Source organism: Fukomys damarensis, unplaced genomic scaffold (assembly GCF_012274545.1).
Source record: "Fukomys damarensis isolate Sample0158 unplaced genomic scaffold, DMR_v1.0_HiC HiC_scaffold_37, whole genome shotgun sequence".
Taxonomy (NCBI): domain Eukaryota; kingdom Metazoa; phylum Chordata; class Mammalia; order Rodentia; family Bathyergidae; genus Fukomys; species Fukomys damarensis.
The window spans coordinates 15,249,886-15,267,612 of NW_022900949.1; the positions used below are offsets into that span (position 1 = coordinate 15,249,886).

Genomic DNA, 17,727 nt, shown 5'->3' on the forward strand with positions numbered 1-17,727 from the left:
GACCTAAAATAAAAATTAAACTTTTTACATATTTTAAATTGGCACGAATTTATCAAATGAAACCTAAAGGTGACATTTTAGGGACAGATACTGAACTCTTTATAAGCATTTAAGTGTAGGAGACCTCCCAGCCCAGTACTAGAGGGCTGTGAGTGGCATGTGCCTCTTTCCTTTCTGAATTTGGCTGTATTGTTTCCTATCAGCAGTCAGATCAAAGCTTGGCATGGCTCAAATGGTCATGTCAGCTAGCAGAGTCAGGCTAATAGTGCTCCTTTGCTAATGGCGGTCACCGAGGCCTAAGTGCTGGGCTGTGAAGTGGCAGGGCCCTGCTGAGTTACATGCAGCTGAGGTCAGCGTGACCACAATTAAAATCCTTTCCCCTGAGCTATCACTTCTCACTGACCTTGTGCTTTGCTTGCTAACAGCACCTGGTCCTAGTACCAGTTTCATCTATCCTAGCAAGATAAGCAGTGCCACCTTCCCCTTCCCTCCCTTCAACTCTTCTACCCCACCCTATTTACAAAGACTTTGCTTCCATTTGTTCTCACATTTTTTTTCTTTTCCTTCTTTCCTTTCCTCCATCCCTCTACTTTCCCTTCCCCTATGACTTTCCCTTTCCTTTCTTCTTTCCCTTTGGACTTTTAGAAAAGATCCAAAGGGGAAAGCGATGGGATATAGCTATTTTAATCTTTACTAACAAAGTTGGGAGCTAGAAAAAGGAGTTATATACGACAGCTGGATTTTTATCCAGAAATTTACCCTAAAGGTTGTTAGTTAAAAGAGCTGAAAAACCAGAACCAGACTAGTCAGGAAGTCACCAGAATAATACATTTTTTAGCTTTGTATGTTTGAAGGCTTGCGTGCTTGGGAAACACAAATATATTTATGATACTGTGATTGCTTATCAGCCTTTTGGCTAAGATCAAGTTTAGTATCTGTTCTTATCAGTTTAATATAATATTGTGAAGTTAGCAATAATTGGCATCAAAGCTATTTATAGAAATTTTGAAGATACATCCATTTGGTTTTTATACTTAAGGCAGAATTTAGCTTTTTTTTTGTACTGGGGATTGAACTTAGGACCTTGTGCTGGCAAAGCAGGTGCAGTGCCAAGAATTTAGTTTTTTAACAGGCTTATAGGGTGTAACCTCATTTACAAGAACTAAGGACCATCTTTAGAAGTCATATTTTAGAAATGGTGTCACTGATCACAAATAGACTTATTATCTGACATTCATGTGTGTCTCATCAATATGATAGCAGAATATTTCTTTAACTAAAAACAATAGATTGATTGAGTTTTACATAGCAGGACCAAACAGGGAAAGATGTCCAAGATGTTTGGTCATTTTGCATGTTTAAGAGACAGATATATGGGACCAGGGATTTGGTTCAGTGTTCTGCTGCCTGCCTCACAAGCACAAGGGCCCAAGTTCAATCCTCAGTACCAAAAACAAAAAAATGAGATAGATATGTGATGCATAAAAGAGAACACTCATTATTCACTTTGTATGTATTGTACTTGTATAGTTTTAACTCTACTTTTACTTTACTTTTTCTACTTTCAACTTATGTATATATTTGTATTTTAAGTTATATCAAATAATGAGATGATATTTATTTAACCCATTATAAACAGATTATTGAAAAAAATTTTATAAGCCAATATTTGATTTAACTTTTTTTTTGTACCGGTGATCGAACTTGGGTCCTTGCATTTGTGAGTCAGGGGCCAGAACCACTAAGCTAAATCCCCAGACTTTTTTTCTTTTCTTTTTTTTTTTTTTGTTTTTTTGGGGGTTTTTTTTTTTTTTTTTTTTTTTTTGTTTTTTTGGGGGTTTTTTTTTGTTTTTTTTGTTTTGTGAGACAGGGTCTCATTATGTAGATGAGATTGACCTAGAACTCACTATGTAGCCCAGGCTGGTCTGGAGCTCACAGTGATCCTCCTGCTTCAGCCTCCTGAGTGCTGGAATTACAGGCCTGTGCCACCATGCCTGGCTGCCAGCATTTCAATCAAACTTTTTTTTTAATATTCTTTTTTTTTTTTTTTTTTTGGTACCAGGGATTGAACTCAGGCCCTTGTGCTTGGGAGGCAGGCTCTGGGACCACTGAGCTAAATTCCCAGCCCTCAGTTTAACTTTTAAAACTCAATTTTGGTAAGCAAAAATAGAACTGTAGAAAACACAAGCAACTAGGTATAATATAAAACCCATTTCTAAATCTAGTTTTGTAAGCTTAATGAAGAGCATCTTAATATTTTAGGAAACCTCATTGCTTTGTGCATAAAGAACTTAACCTTTAACTACAGTCAATTTAAATGTATTATAATATTTAAGGATGTTTGTTGGAGTGTGTCCCCTATAAGTTTGGAACTTTCCATGTTTGTAAATTTTAGGAGTACCATCAAGAGATTCTTGACCAGTGGATTCTCCAAACCCAAGGGGTCTCCACATAATTATTTAAAATTTTTTTTGATGATTCATGGGAACAAGATCATAACAGTTAACACATTATGTTTAACCATGAAAAACTCTTGTTATTGTATATGGACATATAGGCATTGTATTTATGAAACCAATTTTTGCTATCATTCTTTTTTTTTTTTTTTTTTTCCAGGGAATTATTTTTTTTTTTTTTTTTTTGCCAGGGAATTGAACTCGGGTGTTTGCGCTTACAAGACAGGTGGCAGAACCACTGAGCTAAATCCCAGACCCTTCACTATCACTCTGATTGGCTGATACTCTGAGTGGAAACATGTTATTAAATTTAAAGGCAACTTTATCTTTATTACCTGAGTTAAATTAGCTCACTGTTAAGCAATTTGAACCAAAAAACATTTGAGTTAATACAATTAGTGTTTATTTATAAATCAACCTATGTAGAACACATATTTTCAAATTTAAATATGGAAACATGTACATTAGTTTAAATCATATATAGCTTTTATGCTTTCAAAGTTTAAAACCTCTATTTGTGTGTCTTACATTAATTTTTTAAGTCTTTAACTCCTATCCTGCAACCATCTTAAGTGGTCCTAGTAAGTTTTAAAAACCCAACAAAATGATTTTTGTGTGTGTGGGAGGCCAGAAAAGTTAGAGAAAAAAAAAAGGAAAATAATATTGGTATAAGCTTAAAAAACAAAGCCAATTTAGATACCTTAATCTTTTTTTTTTACTAGGGATCAAACTCAAGATCTTGTGCTCGCAATGCAGGCCATGGAACCAGTGAGCTAAAGCCCCAGCCTACATTAATCATTTAAAACAAATAACCCAGCCTGAGGAACCTTTGCATTACCACTGGGAAGGTGCCACAGACACTGCCCCTCAATTGTCCTCTGAGCTTTCACTGGTTATACACAACCAGAGATCTGTGTCTTGAAAGGAATGTAGCTGCCTGTCCGGCCAACATTTGGGAGATTGAGGGGAAAGTGCTGAGGAACCTGTTCTCTGCTTTCAGAGTGGCAGCTGCTCTAAGAGTGTTTGACTAGCTGGCAGAGAACCCATTGTTTCTTAGATTTCTATAAGGAAACAGGTAAAGATAATGTGTGCCACACTTAACTCTCAGTAGAGAAGATGAGTGCCCTATGCTGGGCAAAAATGATGTAACCAACTACCTCTAGCTCTTCTTAGGTCCTTGTTTTATTTTATTTTTTACTTTTGGTACTGGGGATTGAACTTGGGTCTTTGCGCTTGCAAGGCAGGTGGAGGAACCACTGAGCTAAATCCCGGGCTATTAGGTCTTTGTTTTGGGTTTAACAAGGTTTGTAGCTCACAAAACAGCAAGCAAATCAGTGGTGGGGAATAGCCAAATGTGTGTTTATTAGAAAGAATTTTTAAAAGCTTCCTGTTTGTCAAGGAGGGTCTTTTGTAAGCTAGACAAACTGTAGATGTTTGAGTCCATTGGCTTTTTATATATTTTTTGGTTGGGGGTGAATGTAACAATGCAGAGATGCTCTTGGTTGCTGGTAGGCCTTTGATATCTGGTGTTAGGAACCTGACCCAGCCATCACAGGCTGCATTTTCCTAGTGCTTCTTGACTCTTAAAATGACCTCATGCTCTTATCTTTAGTTTCCCTCCCCGCAAGGCCACAGTGGTCTGGAGAGGTTAAACCTGTTTCTGCAGGACTGAACCCATAAAGGGCAATCTGGCCTGTAATAGGTTAAAGGTAGCCCACTCCTCATAAATGAGCAATAGCCCAGCCCAAAATCAGTAAAAAGACCTTCCTCTCTTTGTTCCTCTCTTTTTCTCTCCTTGTCTCTCCTGTCTGTCTTCTCTCTCTTCTTCCCTCTCTCCTCTCTCCCTAACCTGCCTTCCCTAATAAAACCTCCTGTCGGACCTCTTGGTGTGTGGCCTAGTTGCTGAGCATCGCTGTGCCTCTACATGTGGAATATAAGTAGCTTGTTTATATTTTATTTTTTTAAAGTCTCCTTCATTTGGTTAGTGTCTTGCTCTTTGTCTCTTGAATTTTACTAGGCCCTGATAGTCAGTTTTCAGGAGTTAGTTATTTGGGCCCTCTGATATGTTAATTCATCTAAACCCCAATTTTTAGTTTATTTTAGATTAACTATTTAAGACCTGTGTCCTATTTGTCTAATTTTCCCTAATGCCTTGATTTACCAGGTACAAAAGTGAGCCTAGCAGCTGTTAGAATGTCCTTGGAGTCCTGACCATGGGTTCAGCCAGCCAGAAGCAGTCTGTTCCTCTTCCCAACTGCTGCCAGGATGCATGCCTCTTGGGAGCAGGAACTTAAGTCCCCTCATGTTTGCCAAAACTGTTACAGGCCACCTAGCCTTGCATAATTAGACTCATCAGCTCACTGATGATAAAATCAAAGGACCATGTCTGTGAATAAAATGTGAACAGGATTCATTCAAGCTAGCTTCTAGGAAATTAGGGGTCTATTTTATTTAAATCAACATGTACGGATATTTTGGGGTGTTTTCTAAAAGGTACACTTCCTCACAAGCGCAAGGACCCAAGTTTGAACCCTGGTACAAAGAAAAAATTAAATTAAATAAAAGGTACAATGTGGGAGAAAATAGAGCGGAACCTTTCAAATTAGTTCTATTTCTCCCTAGGCCTGGAATTCTCCCTCTCTTGACTAAGAAAATGAAATTGGGCTTGAACTCAGGGTGGCCAGATCTGCATATTCAGGCAATTACTTTGGGTGGAGGAGAGGTGGGAGAGCTATTTATGCCTTAGGCCTGAAGAAGTTTGTGGAGAATCTCTGGTATGTGCTCACAAAGGGGCTGCAATCTCTGAATATCCAGTGAATCCTTGCAATTTACCAGAACCCTTTCAGGATGGCTTTCCCGAGGATATGGCAATATATATATATATATATTTTTTTTTAGTACGGGGGAATGAACTCCGGTACTTGTGCTTGCATCCTTGTGCTTGCAAGGCAGTCAGCGGAACCACTGAGCTAAATCCCTGACCCAAGGATATGGCAATATAATCTGGGAGGTAAACAGCAAAGGATAAACCCAAGGCATTAGTTCAAAACCCCTCTTAATCTGGCCTCTCCACTGGGCTACATGTATCACCAGGCTACATGTGTTACCTGGTAGGCTCAAACAAAAGAATCTTTTTTGCCTTTTCACACTAAACACATGTATAATGCACACCATAGGGCATGGCATGTAAACAGTGGAGGTATAATGGTAGAGTTCAAATAATTTGGGAAGAGTTACTCTCCCTGATTTGGATTGCAAAGATGGAGAAATGCTAAAATCCTTCATATTGGAAAGCAGCCTGAAATTTTTGCCTATTCTGTGTGACAGAGCCCCCTGCTGGATAAAATGGCTCTGGCAGCCCCCATCCTAAATAGCTCTTCCCTGAAGAAATTAAGTCAGGGGGTAGGGAAGAGATGGGGGGAGCACATGACTATAACCTAACTTTCCTGCTACAAAGCTTTCCCGATTATAGCCCTTCCCGCCTCTAAGTTCAAACATGCAATGAGTTCTACCCTCTTGGGTGGGCTGATTGGGCTGATAGCACCAATCTATCAGCCGCATACTCTCGATGCTCTCCCAAACCTTATAAACCTCATCCTAACCGCGTTTGTTCTATCTTGCCATTGTTCAGGGCATCCTGGTTGCTCATTCCCCTCCAATAAAGCCCTGCCTCCTGTGCTCCTGTTTCAGCTTGTTTTCTTTCACTATGTGTCTTGTTCTTCAAGTAGCTCAGGTGCCTAAGGTGGCTGCTAGATCAATGGCTTTCAACCAGTGGTGACTTTTGATTTCAGGGAAAATTTCAGGTGTCTAGAGTTTTTTATGACAGAGATGGGGAGTGGATTTTACTGACATCTTCTGACTTTAGTCCAAGGATGATGCCAAATATTACACAATGAACACGATAGCTTCCATGACAAGTAAATTATTTTCTGACAGGATTATATTGATAAGACTGATTAGTATTTCATATTTTCCCAATCAACTGAGTCTCAAACATTTTTCTCTTTTCCACCATTTTAGTATGTGGGGCTTAAACTTTATCCCACTTGTCAATGACATTTTTTAGTTATAGAATTCCTTAGTCCTTCTGGATTTCAGCTAATTCCTCTACAAGAAACTATGAACAATTTTCTAGTCACTAGTAAGTTCACTATGACACAAAGTACAAAATTTTTACTTAAGAAATTTCAACTGTGAGAATCTTATATTATTGTAGATAGGTAAGTTAATTTTAACAGGGAATGTGTTTCTCTGCAGTTAAAAGAAAAACTTATTGGTGGAAAAATTTTCCCCTATTCCCTCAACGTGTCTGCACTTCTGGACACTTCCTCTCAAGCATCTTGGGAATTTTCTTTGTTCTCAGTGTATTACTTCTATCTCCCAACCAAATGTAAATGACACATGGCTCTGTGCACCTAGGTTGATTTCTGTAATATCTGATAACCGGTGAATTTGCTGGGCCCCAATGACTTGTGCTCTGTGTTACTAATGCAAAGTGCTTGACTCCTGCAAGCGTGCCCCCTCCTGAGGGTGTACTCTGCCCAGCTCAGCCCCAAAGTGGGGTCAGTCTCTTGGTGGAGAAGTCCAAGACTGACTCACTGGCATTAAAAATAAAACTGTAGAGCCGGGTGTGGTGGCACACTACTGTAATGTCAGCACTCAGGAGGCTGAGGCAGGAGGATCACTGTGAGTTTGAGACCAGCCTGGGCTACATAGTGAGTTCCAGGTCAGTCTCAACTACATAGTGAGACCTTGTCTCAAAAACATAACAAACAAACAAACTAACTAACTAACTAACTGTGTAATTTGCCTCCAAAACTTCTGGATGTGTCTTCCGTTCTCCTGGGCTACCTGTCAGTATGTTCTGGCCTGGCACTCCACTGCTACAAATTAGATTATCTTGTAGGCATTTAGATAGGGCCACACTCAAGGCCCAAGCCCTCAAGGTGCCACCTTTTAAGGAGACAACACCCCGAAGAGCCAACATGGAGACCAATTAAGGCATATTTACTGTTTAGCATTATAAAAAAGGAAAAGAGGTTCTACTTCCCCTAGAGATAGATAGCACTGATTAATATTCTAAATGGGAAATTCCTTGTATGTAACTTGTTTTCCTATTAGATCCCTATTTAATCAATATTACCTGGGTGACTGTTCTTGTAAACTTATTGGTTGGTCCTGGTTTTTCCCCCACATTATGCCCACCTTGTAATTTTCTGTCTGGCTTTACAGTTTTGTCCCCCCTTGAAACTGCCACATCTAGAGACATTGCCCATAAAACCCCCTGGGAAATAAGGTCCTAGGCAACCCACTTTCTTTTCCCCCTCCTGTCTCTCTTAGAAGCTTTCTTTCACTCAATAAACTTTTACTACTCTTAACCTCTGTTCTTACCAGAATTCATTTTTCAATTTTAGAGGACATAAACTTGCATTTTGAATAGCTAGTGGTTTATTTGGGGTTTTTGTTTTGTTTTGTTTTTGGTACAGGGGATCAAACTCAGTACCTTGTGTTCAGGAGGCAGGCAGAAGCACCACTGAGCTAAATTCCTACCTAGTAGGTTTTAGAGTTACACATCTTCCCCCTATATCAATATCAAAATTCCTAAACTATGATCCAGGTATGCAGTACAGTTATATTCATCGTTGGGATCTTGTACTATTATATGACAGGTATTGGTTCTCATTTTTTCCCCATAAACCTGCCCTCCCTTCACCTCCTCCACCCTTCCCTATTTACAAAAACTCTGTTTCCATTATTTCGTTTTCTCATAGTTTTTCTTTTCCATTGTTTCCTTATTTCCTTTCCCCTACCCTTTCCACTTCCCCTATACCTTTAGCCCTTTTCTATTTCACATTGTCAATTATATCGTTTGGATCTTATTTACACTTTTAGTTTTTCACACCAGAGAAACTTCAGTATTGAAGTGTCTCTTTGAGATGTATCTTAAGCCTAAAAAGTATGGGTCATGACTCTCTCTCTCTCTCTGTCTCTCTCTCTCTTCATATCCATCTCTTTTGTGTGTCTACTGGGCTGCTCACCCCTTTTGTGTGTGGAGTGCACTTGCTCAGAACATCTCTAGAAGCAGTGTTGACAGCCATAATGTGCAGAACAGTGAAAAGTAGATGAGATATGTGTCACCTGCATTGGAGGGTTTTGTCCTTTCAGAGCTGCTTACTGTTTACATTGGGGTTTTTCCTGGAATGTGATTTTGATATGCAAGGAGTGACTGGAGTCAAATATGTTCATGTGAAGAAAATCTATGAAGAGCAGTCAAAGAGAAAACTCACTTATACAGACTTCTACAGATTTTTTTTTTTTTTGTACCAGGTATTGAACTTGGGACCTTGTGCTTGTGAGGCAGGTGACAGAACCACTGAGCTAAATCTCCAGCTACTCTACAGAAAAGTTGGATGCATTTAGCAGTTTATTTTGCTCAGACAATTACTATTAATTTCATTAATTTCTTTGTTTAGGTACAAAATATCTGACATACAAAATTTAAGAATAAATGGTTTATTTTAGCTCAAGATTTCAGAGTTTGAAGTGGAGTGCTATTTAAATTTAATGGAAAAAAATCACCATGGAAGGAAATGAAGAAAGGGTAATGAGTATACTAGAACCAGGAAGCACAGAGCAAAACAAGTGCCAGAAAGGAAGGGGTCAGGAGAAGATATGGTCACTAATGTCACACCTCTATAACTCAACCAGGCATATCAGAAATGTGCTTTACTAATATTCTACATAACTTTCAACCCAAACAAGGGATTTAGCCCAGTGGTGCCATCACCTGCCTTGTAAGCACAAGGTCCCAAGTTAGATTCCCGGTACCAAAAAAAAAAAAAAAAAAAAAAAAAAAAGAAGAGAGAGAGAGAGAAAGAAATATGGCCAGACAAGGTAGTAACCAAGAGTATCACATGATTCAAGGTAATATCTTCCTTCTCCAAATATTAATGTGTTGAATGATGGAAAAGTTTGATTTGTGAATATGGAACTACAGGCCACAAGAAGCTTAAAGTTTGAAGTGCTTAGGTTTTCCTGCCACAACAACAGGAAGTGCATTCAATCATTCATTCATTCATTTATTAATTCAATAATTGTACAATGTATTTTTGCATATATTTATTTTCTTGGCTTCAAATTAGGAATTTGAGAGATACCATGTGAGAACATCTTGTCCATGAAGCCAACTACCTTATGGCAGAGTTCTCCCTACTTAGATCAGGACTTGCCTCTATTTCATTTGTATCATGGCCTTGCCTGGAATTTGGTGTGTTCTGTCACATTGATTTCTGTATGGTGAGTTAACTCTGGAACTGCTTTTGCACATTTGTGACCTCATTGTGAGGAGCAACACACAGAAAGAACCCAATGAGTCCAGTAAAACTGCAGCAATAGCTGGGCACGTGGTGCCTACCTGCCATCCCAGTTCAGGCCATTCTGGTTTACACACTGCAGAGAGTTCAAGAATGAAAAAGAAAGTAGCATCTATGTAAAACCGGGAGTAAACTCTGCTTAACTGCAGGTTAGGACAAAGTGGCACCCTGGAAGAAAAATAGGTCTAGAAGTCAATGGGTTGCGATGTACCATTTCAGGTCTATTCTGGCTGGGCTTGGATTGTTTCTCTTTTCACAGTCAAGGACCGTTTCTGGTGTCACTCTCAGCTCAGAAGGTGGGCAATGGAGCAGGAGCAAATCAGCTTTGAAAGGGGAGGGATTATGATCTGTCCGTTCAGGTGGGCGGAGGGAGGAGGGCTCTGGTTCCTGGCAGGAAAGTCCCGATCCAGAGCACATTGCTGAGAGCCAACCCACCTACCTTAGACCACCTTGCTTTGGGTTTCTACTGGCTGCGTGGGAAGAACCCTGGGAGATTCTGTTACCACAGAATGATGATTACTTGGACGGGAGTGCTGTGTTTGGGAGGTATGTAACGGGAGTGAGGTCTGACTGGAAGAGAACCCAGAAATAGAATGGAGCTTCCTGGCATGCATGAGTCTTGAGTTCCTCCTGGTCTCTAACGTTTTGTATCCTCTGTCGGTCCTGCCCTGGTCCACAGGACCCTCTCTCCCCATATCCACCCTGCCAGCCCAGAGTGTAGTCTCACGGAGCCCCAGGCCTATGCCAAATATCTACCTGCGCAGGAGAGTGAGAGCTATGGAAAGACCTGAAGTCAGGTGGAGGTTGGGGGGTGGAGGAATTTTGGCGTGCTTGGTTCCCTGCTCTCATTCCTCACACCAGCTAACCTGGTAGATCTCAATTTTATGAATGTCTGTGATACAGAGTCTCAAGCCCACAATTTAGCTCCTGGGGCCAATGTTCCTTCCTTCCTTTTTTTTACCTCATTGAATTTATTGGTACATTTTAGGTATACTGTACAGTTATATTCATCATTGGGATCTTGTATATTTACATGACAGGTCTTTGTTCTCATTTTTTCCCCTTGTCCCCGCCCTCCCTTCACCTCTCCTCCCCTCCCCATCTACAAACACTTTATTTCCATTTTTTCATTTTCTAATTTTTTTTTTTTTGAGACAGGGTCTCACTATGTAGTTGAGACTGACCTGGAACTCACTATGTAGCCCATGCTGGTCTCCAACTCACAGCGATCCTCCTGCCTCAGCCTCCCAATTGCTGGGATTACAGGCCTGCGCCACCACACCCGGCCATTTTCACATATTTTTTTCTTTTCCCTTATTACCTTTCCCGTACCCTTCCCACTTTCTCTACACCTTTAGCCCTTTTCTTCCTATTTCACGTTGTCAATTATCTCATTAGGATCTTATGTGCTATTATAGTTTTTCACACCAGACAAACTATTTGGTATTTATACATGTGTGACTTCTTTATTTCACTTAGGAGTATATCCTCAATATTCCTTCCTGATCCGAGTGAATTCCTAAATTTCCATTGTCCCCACATTGCCCCAATCATGATAGGTGATGATATGTACCAGGAGAATACAAAGAATGGTTTAACATCGCCGGTCGTGTGACTCAGTGGTGGCACATTTACCTGGCATGAAGTGAACTCCTGTGTTACATACACAGAATTGCAAAAGATTATCATGTTAATTTTTTAGATGGCACCTCTACTACTGAATGAATCTTTAAAGTGAGGACTCCTCATAGAGTAGAATCCTGAGTAAAATGGAGCGGATGTTATTGTATTGTTCAGGGCAGGAGAAAATGTTTCTGCTAAGGACAACTTCAAGAAGGGACTGCCTGTTAAGCACAGACTTGGGCCTCTAGATAGACTTGTGATTCAGTAGGAGTTTAAAGGGAAAGGGGTGTCATCCATAAAATTGCTGTGGTTCTGGGACTGTTTTCAGAACTTGTTCTAAAATTTGAAATGCTTAGAGAAGTGAAAATTTCATTAAAGGAATACTGCAGTAAAGATAAAAGCACTAAATGTGATGTCTACAGGCATATGAACTGTTAGAGACAAAAGAATTGTGTTTGTAGAGAAAGCAAATGAGAGGAGCATGAAAGTGAGAGAAGAGAGTCTGGTCAGGGTGGCAAAATCTGAACCTACCACAGAGAAGGTCTTGCCCTGAGGACAGGTTATTCTCCGTGTGACAGTAGAGAAATTGTCATGCATTGGCTCACAGTCCTTAAGCAAAAAGGGAAAATTACTAAAAGTTAGATAAATACGTCTTCTGTTTCTACTGACCATTTTTTTTTTTCGGTACAGGGGATCAAACTCAGGTTCTTGCACTTCTGAAGCAGGTGGCAGAACCACTGAGCGAAATCCCCAGCCCCTGACCAGTTATTTTTGAAGAATAATTGAAAATTAGCCTCCCGAGTCCTGGGATTACAGGTATGCGCCACCACACCTGGCTTTGAGGTATGATTTTAAAAATAATTCGTTGCATTCTGTTTGCCAGCACCTTGTTGATAATTTTTGAATTAATATTCATTAAAAAGAATGGCATATATGCATGGTATTTTTTCTAGTCCTATCAGTGTAATTTTAGCTTCAAAGAATGAATTTTTCTGTATATAACTTCTAACTACATTGACAAGTTTGTGGAGTATTGATATTGGGGGAACATTAATGTTGGATCTTCTGTGGAGTTCTTTTAGAATTAAGCAGTGAATTCATTGGATCTAGGGATTTCCTTAGTTACTAGATTTTTCTCCCCCAGCCTTTTTCTTTGGCACCAGGGATAGAAATGGGCCCTTGTGGTTGTGAAGCAGGTGGTAGAACCACTGAGCCAAAACCCTGGCCCACCAGATTTTTCATTAGTTTCTCAATGACCTTTCTTATTGTTGGACTGTTCAGTAGTTTTGTATCTTTATTCCATTTTAGTAATTCATATATATCTAATAAATCTGTACTTTTTTTAGATTCCCCACTTTGGAGTACAGGTTTTCAAAGTAATTACTTACAATTTCTAGATTGCAGGGGTTCCAGTACTATTTTACTTTTTTATTTCTAATTCCATCACTTTGGATTTTCTCCTCTTTTTGGGGGGTAAGTTTGGTTAAGGGATTTTCTATTTTGTTTATCTTTTCCAATAACCAGCTCTTCAATTAATTAATTTTTTGTAATCATTTTTTAGTGTCACCTTTAATAACTTTTGCTCTGACATTTGTAATTTTATGCAATTACTAGTTTTGCTTTTTCTAGTACTTGATCTGCATTATTAGGTGATTTTAACCACTTTATTTTTCCAATATGGGCATTCACAGCTATCATATTCCCTCGTAGTTGTACTTCCTTTGTGTCCCACAGGTTCTTTTATGCTATACTGTCATTATGGTTTGATTCTGGAATCTTTAATTTCTTGTGTGTAAGATTGATTATTCAGTAGTGCATTGTTTAATCTCTAGGGAGTACATAATTTCTGTGATTTCTTTTCCCATGACTTCCACTTTAATAGAACTATGATCTGATAATATGTATAAGATTATTTTGATTCCTTTGTATTTATATAACCAAGCTTTGTGGCCTGATATGTGGTCTTTTAAAGAAAGTTCCGTGTGCTGCAGAGAAGAATGTGTATTTAATTATTGTTGGATTGAGCACTGTTCAAAGATGTAGTGCAACTCTCATATTACTTTATTGATGTTTTTCATAACTTGATCTGACTATTTGTAAAAGAGGGGTGTCGAGTTCTCCCATTATGACTGTGTTAAAGTTTACCTGATCTTTTAAGTCCAGAAGTATTTGCTTTATAAATGTGGATGCACTGGTATTTGTTGCATATGTATCTACAATTGCTGTCTCTTAGCAATGAATCGTTCCATTTGCAAGTATGGAGTGGTCCTCTTTATTTCTTCTGACAAGTTTTGTCTTGAAGGCCACTTTGAAAGAAAGGACAGCAGTTTCTTCTTTCTTTCAGGTACCTGTGCACGGAACACATACACATGTTCCATGTATTCCATGTTTTGTTTGACTGAGTCTGGGCTTCTTTTTTTTTGTACCAGGGATCAAACTCAGGACCTTGCACTTGCAAGGCAGGCATATTGCCACTGAGCTAAATCTCTGTTTGAGTCTGAGCTACTTTAAACATTACATTTTTTTTTAGGTATATAGCATAACATTGGATTTTAAAAATTCAGTCTAGTAATCTATGCTTCTTCTTTCTTCTTTTACCAAGGATTGAACTTGGGACCTTGCGCTTGTGAGGCAGGCAGAGAAACCACTGAGCCAAATCCCTGGACCTATGCTTCTGGATTGGGAAGTTGAGACCATTTACATTGAGAGCTATTACCAAAAATCACTGACTTCTGAATTATGAACCAGACTTGCATTCTTGCAATAAATCCCACTTATTCATGATATGTAATTATTTTGACAGATACTTGAAATTGATTGCTTATTATTTTGTTGAGGGATCTTGCATCTGTTTTTATGAGTTATATTGTTGTGTAAGTTCCTGTTCTTAAAAATAACTTTGGCTTAGCATTAGAATAAATGAGTTAGAAAGTATTTCATTTGTCTCTGTTGTAAGAAAAGATTAGAAAATTTGCATTTGATTTCTGGAATTTATAAGTAAATTCGGATGGGTCTTGTGCTTTTGTTAAAGAATATTAATAATTGATTCAGGTTGCTGTGTGAATCAGGTCCATTGTGTCCAACTAAAGAGGCACATGAAGGAAGCTTAGTGGAGTCCCACAGGATAATGAAGAAATTGTAAAGCAGGGTAAGTTAATAAACCCAGATATGCTGGTAAAATCAGTAGTATTTTAACTGTCAATCCCTCCTCCATTTTCCCTCCTCCATTTTTCTTACAAGCTATGTGTTCCTACTGCTATCTGTCCATCACACACCATTCAACTTTAGCAAGGAAATTCCCACCCTAAGCAGATAGCCTCTGAGCACCTTGATTATAGGTAACAGAAGTTGCTGGTAGGGAGCTGCAGAGTGCATTCCAGGACACACTGGGGAAAAAAGAAGATACAGAAAGGCAAGACCAGAGCAGGCACTCACCTATTTTTCTCCAAACAGACAGGAATATCTGAGAGAGTGTGATACCCTGCCCACTGCTCATAGTCCTGTGGGGGAAAAAGAGAAAAGCCCTGCACCAGGCCCTAGAGTTCTACCCCAATTTATAAGTTAAGAGCGAGCTTTTGAAACAGTGACTGAATTAGGACCACCAAAGGATGGACAAAAAGTAGTTCCTGAGTCACAGGGTTTTTAGAGATGCACTAGGCAAAAGGACCCTTGGAAGGAAAACAGAAGGACCGCATAATTTGTCCTGCAGTGAAGGGAGACAGAGGGGAAGATCCCCGATGCAGTTCAATAGAGAACTGGTGTTGGGTAAAATCGACCATATCTTTGCCTTTCCATATTAACTGATAGCATTTATGAAAAGTTACTAGTATAAGACTGTGTCCTCTTTCAACACCAATTCTCTCTCTCTCTCTCTCTCTCTCTCTCTCTCTCTCTGTCTGCTGAACAAATCCTATATGGAATCAAGGAATTATACATAAACTTCAGAAATTATTCATTTGGCAACCTGTCCCCTGTGGACATCAGTTTCAAATTCACTACATTCGTAAGGATGCTGGTGAATCTCCACAAACACAGTCACAAAGTCATACCATATAAAGGCTGCACCACAAAAATGTATTTTTTGTGCTACTTCTAGTGTTGGACAATATTCTGTTGACTGTGATGTCCAATTACCACTATGTGCCCAATCTGCCCCCCTCTGCATTATAAGGTTATCATGAACCCCCAGCTCTGTGTGTTGCTGGTTTTAGTATACTGGATGCTGAGTGGCCTAAACGCCCTTTTCCACAATTGTGTTGTACCTGACCATCTGTATACACTTGGAAATCCCACATTTATTCTCTGAACTTAATCAAATAGTGCACTGTCCCTGTTCTGACACCTTTCCTATTGATGTAGTGACATATGTTCCCCTGTGCTACTAAGTGGTGGTCCCTGTGCTTGTATTCTTCACTCTTATTTTAAGGTAATTTCCTCCATTCATGCAAACTTATCAGCTTGGGGAAAGTATAATGCATTTACCTGTGCCTCTCACCTCTTTAGTTTTCTACTTATTTTATTGCACTCAGATAGATGTGTCCCTTACTTCTGTCATCATCCAAGTCTCAATTGCAACGGCTTTGGTGCTCTATACTATGATCACATCCATGCTGATCCCAACTACACTTAGGAGAATAAGGACATAGAGACTTCCTTGAAAATATTTTTTAAGAAGACTATTAAGAATTGGCCAATAGTGCCATGATTACCATTTCAACTTTCCTATATCATTTAAATTAACTTTCTGCATTAAGAGTTTGACACTAGTATCTAAAAGATTTTCCATTTGATATTTTGCTGATTCTTTAAAGTGTCCAAAATTAGTATCATAAATGTTTTGCAACTTTCTCTTGTGTTATGGGTCAAGTCATAGTTCAAGAGCAACCTCTTCTTTTTTTTTGAGACAGGGTCTCACTATGTAGTTGAGACTGACCTGGAACTCACTATGTAGCCCAGGCTGGTCTCGAACTCACAGAGATCCACCTGCCTCAGCCTCCCAAGTGATGGAATTACAGGCGTGCACCACCACACCTGACTCAAGAGCAATCTCTTCTTAAAAGGTATATATCAAACTGCCTAGTGTTTTGGTTGTTGTTTCACTTTTAGATAGTTGCGTTTTTCTACTTTCAGAGAACTAAAGTTGGCAACTACACCTATTTTTATACTTTTTATTGGAATTTTTGATCTCTAACTGCTCACTGACATAATGTAAAATTTACCATCATGGTATCATAAGTGGGCATTAAACTTTATTTTCTTCAAGATTATATTTCTTTTCAGCTGATTGTCCACAATGTCTCATTGTCACAGTGTCATCACTGATACAGAATGACTTTCAAAACGTGTGCAAACAAAGTGTATGTGTTCAACCAAATTTGAGGAAACAAATTAAATTAATTTTTGGTCTTTAAGTCATAGGTGGCCTTAAATACAACTAACCAAATTGCAAATCATGTATTGAGTTACATTATAAAGGAGTTCTGTGAAAAGTTAAACAAGCCAGAAAAAAACAGACAAACAAACTAAAAGGTCAGGCATGGTGGTGCAGGCCTGTAATCCCAGCACTCAGGAGGCTGATGCAGGAGGATTGCTGTGAGTTCAAGACCAGCCTGGGCTACATAGTGAGTTCTAGGTCAATCTTGATTACATAGTGAGGCCCTGTCTCAAAAAAAAAAAAAAAAGAAAAAAAGCCAGCCATGTGGTGAGCTTGTCACTCCCCCACCTCCAGTGCTCTGGGACTTCACTGGAGCAGACCAGTGAGGAATGCCCAGCCATACAGGCACCTCTGCAGCATTCTGTGCCCCCACCCTCTCTCAGGCCTCCTGGTTGTGCTGGTACCTGGATCCACACTGCAGAGTCACAGGTGGTCATAAAAGCCATTTTACTGAGCTCCTGAAGATAGAATGGAAGTGAACAACTATAACTAAAGGCACATCAGACCTCACTAGTTAGTAAGTTGGAGTGATGACCCTTTCCATCAGAACTTGGGCTATCTTCAGGAGAAGGGCAAGGGAAACCTGTAGTAGAACCTTGCAGAGTTCAACCCTGCAGGAGGTCAGGGAGCTTCACTTGGGCCTTACAGCCAGAATTCAGCCTAAATCTCAGGGGTCTGCCATCAGCTAGTTGAGACTAATTGACTTAGTTCTGCACATTGCTGCCCACACTGTTTATTGTGACAGCAGAGATATACCCTAAAGAGGCTTTTCAATTTTTTCTTTCTTCTCATACTTTTAATTTTTATTTTTTAAAGTTATTATTGTTTTTTAATTTTTAAT

At 39.3% G+C, this 17,727-nt stretch overlaps 1 pseudogene; it reads left to right on the forward strand.

Annotated features, from left to right (window-relative positions):
- Window positions 1–896: 896 nt before the first annotated feature.
- Window positions 897–1,022, forward strand: LOC117284546 (annotated as a pseudogene).
- The last annotated feature ends 16,705 nt before the right edge of the window (window positions 1,023–17,727 follow it).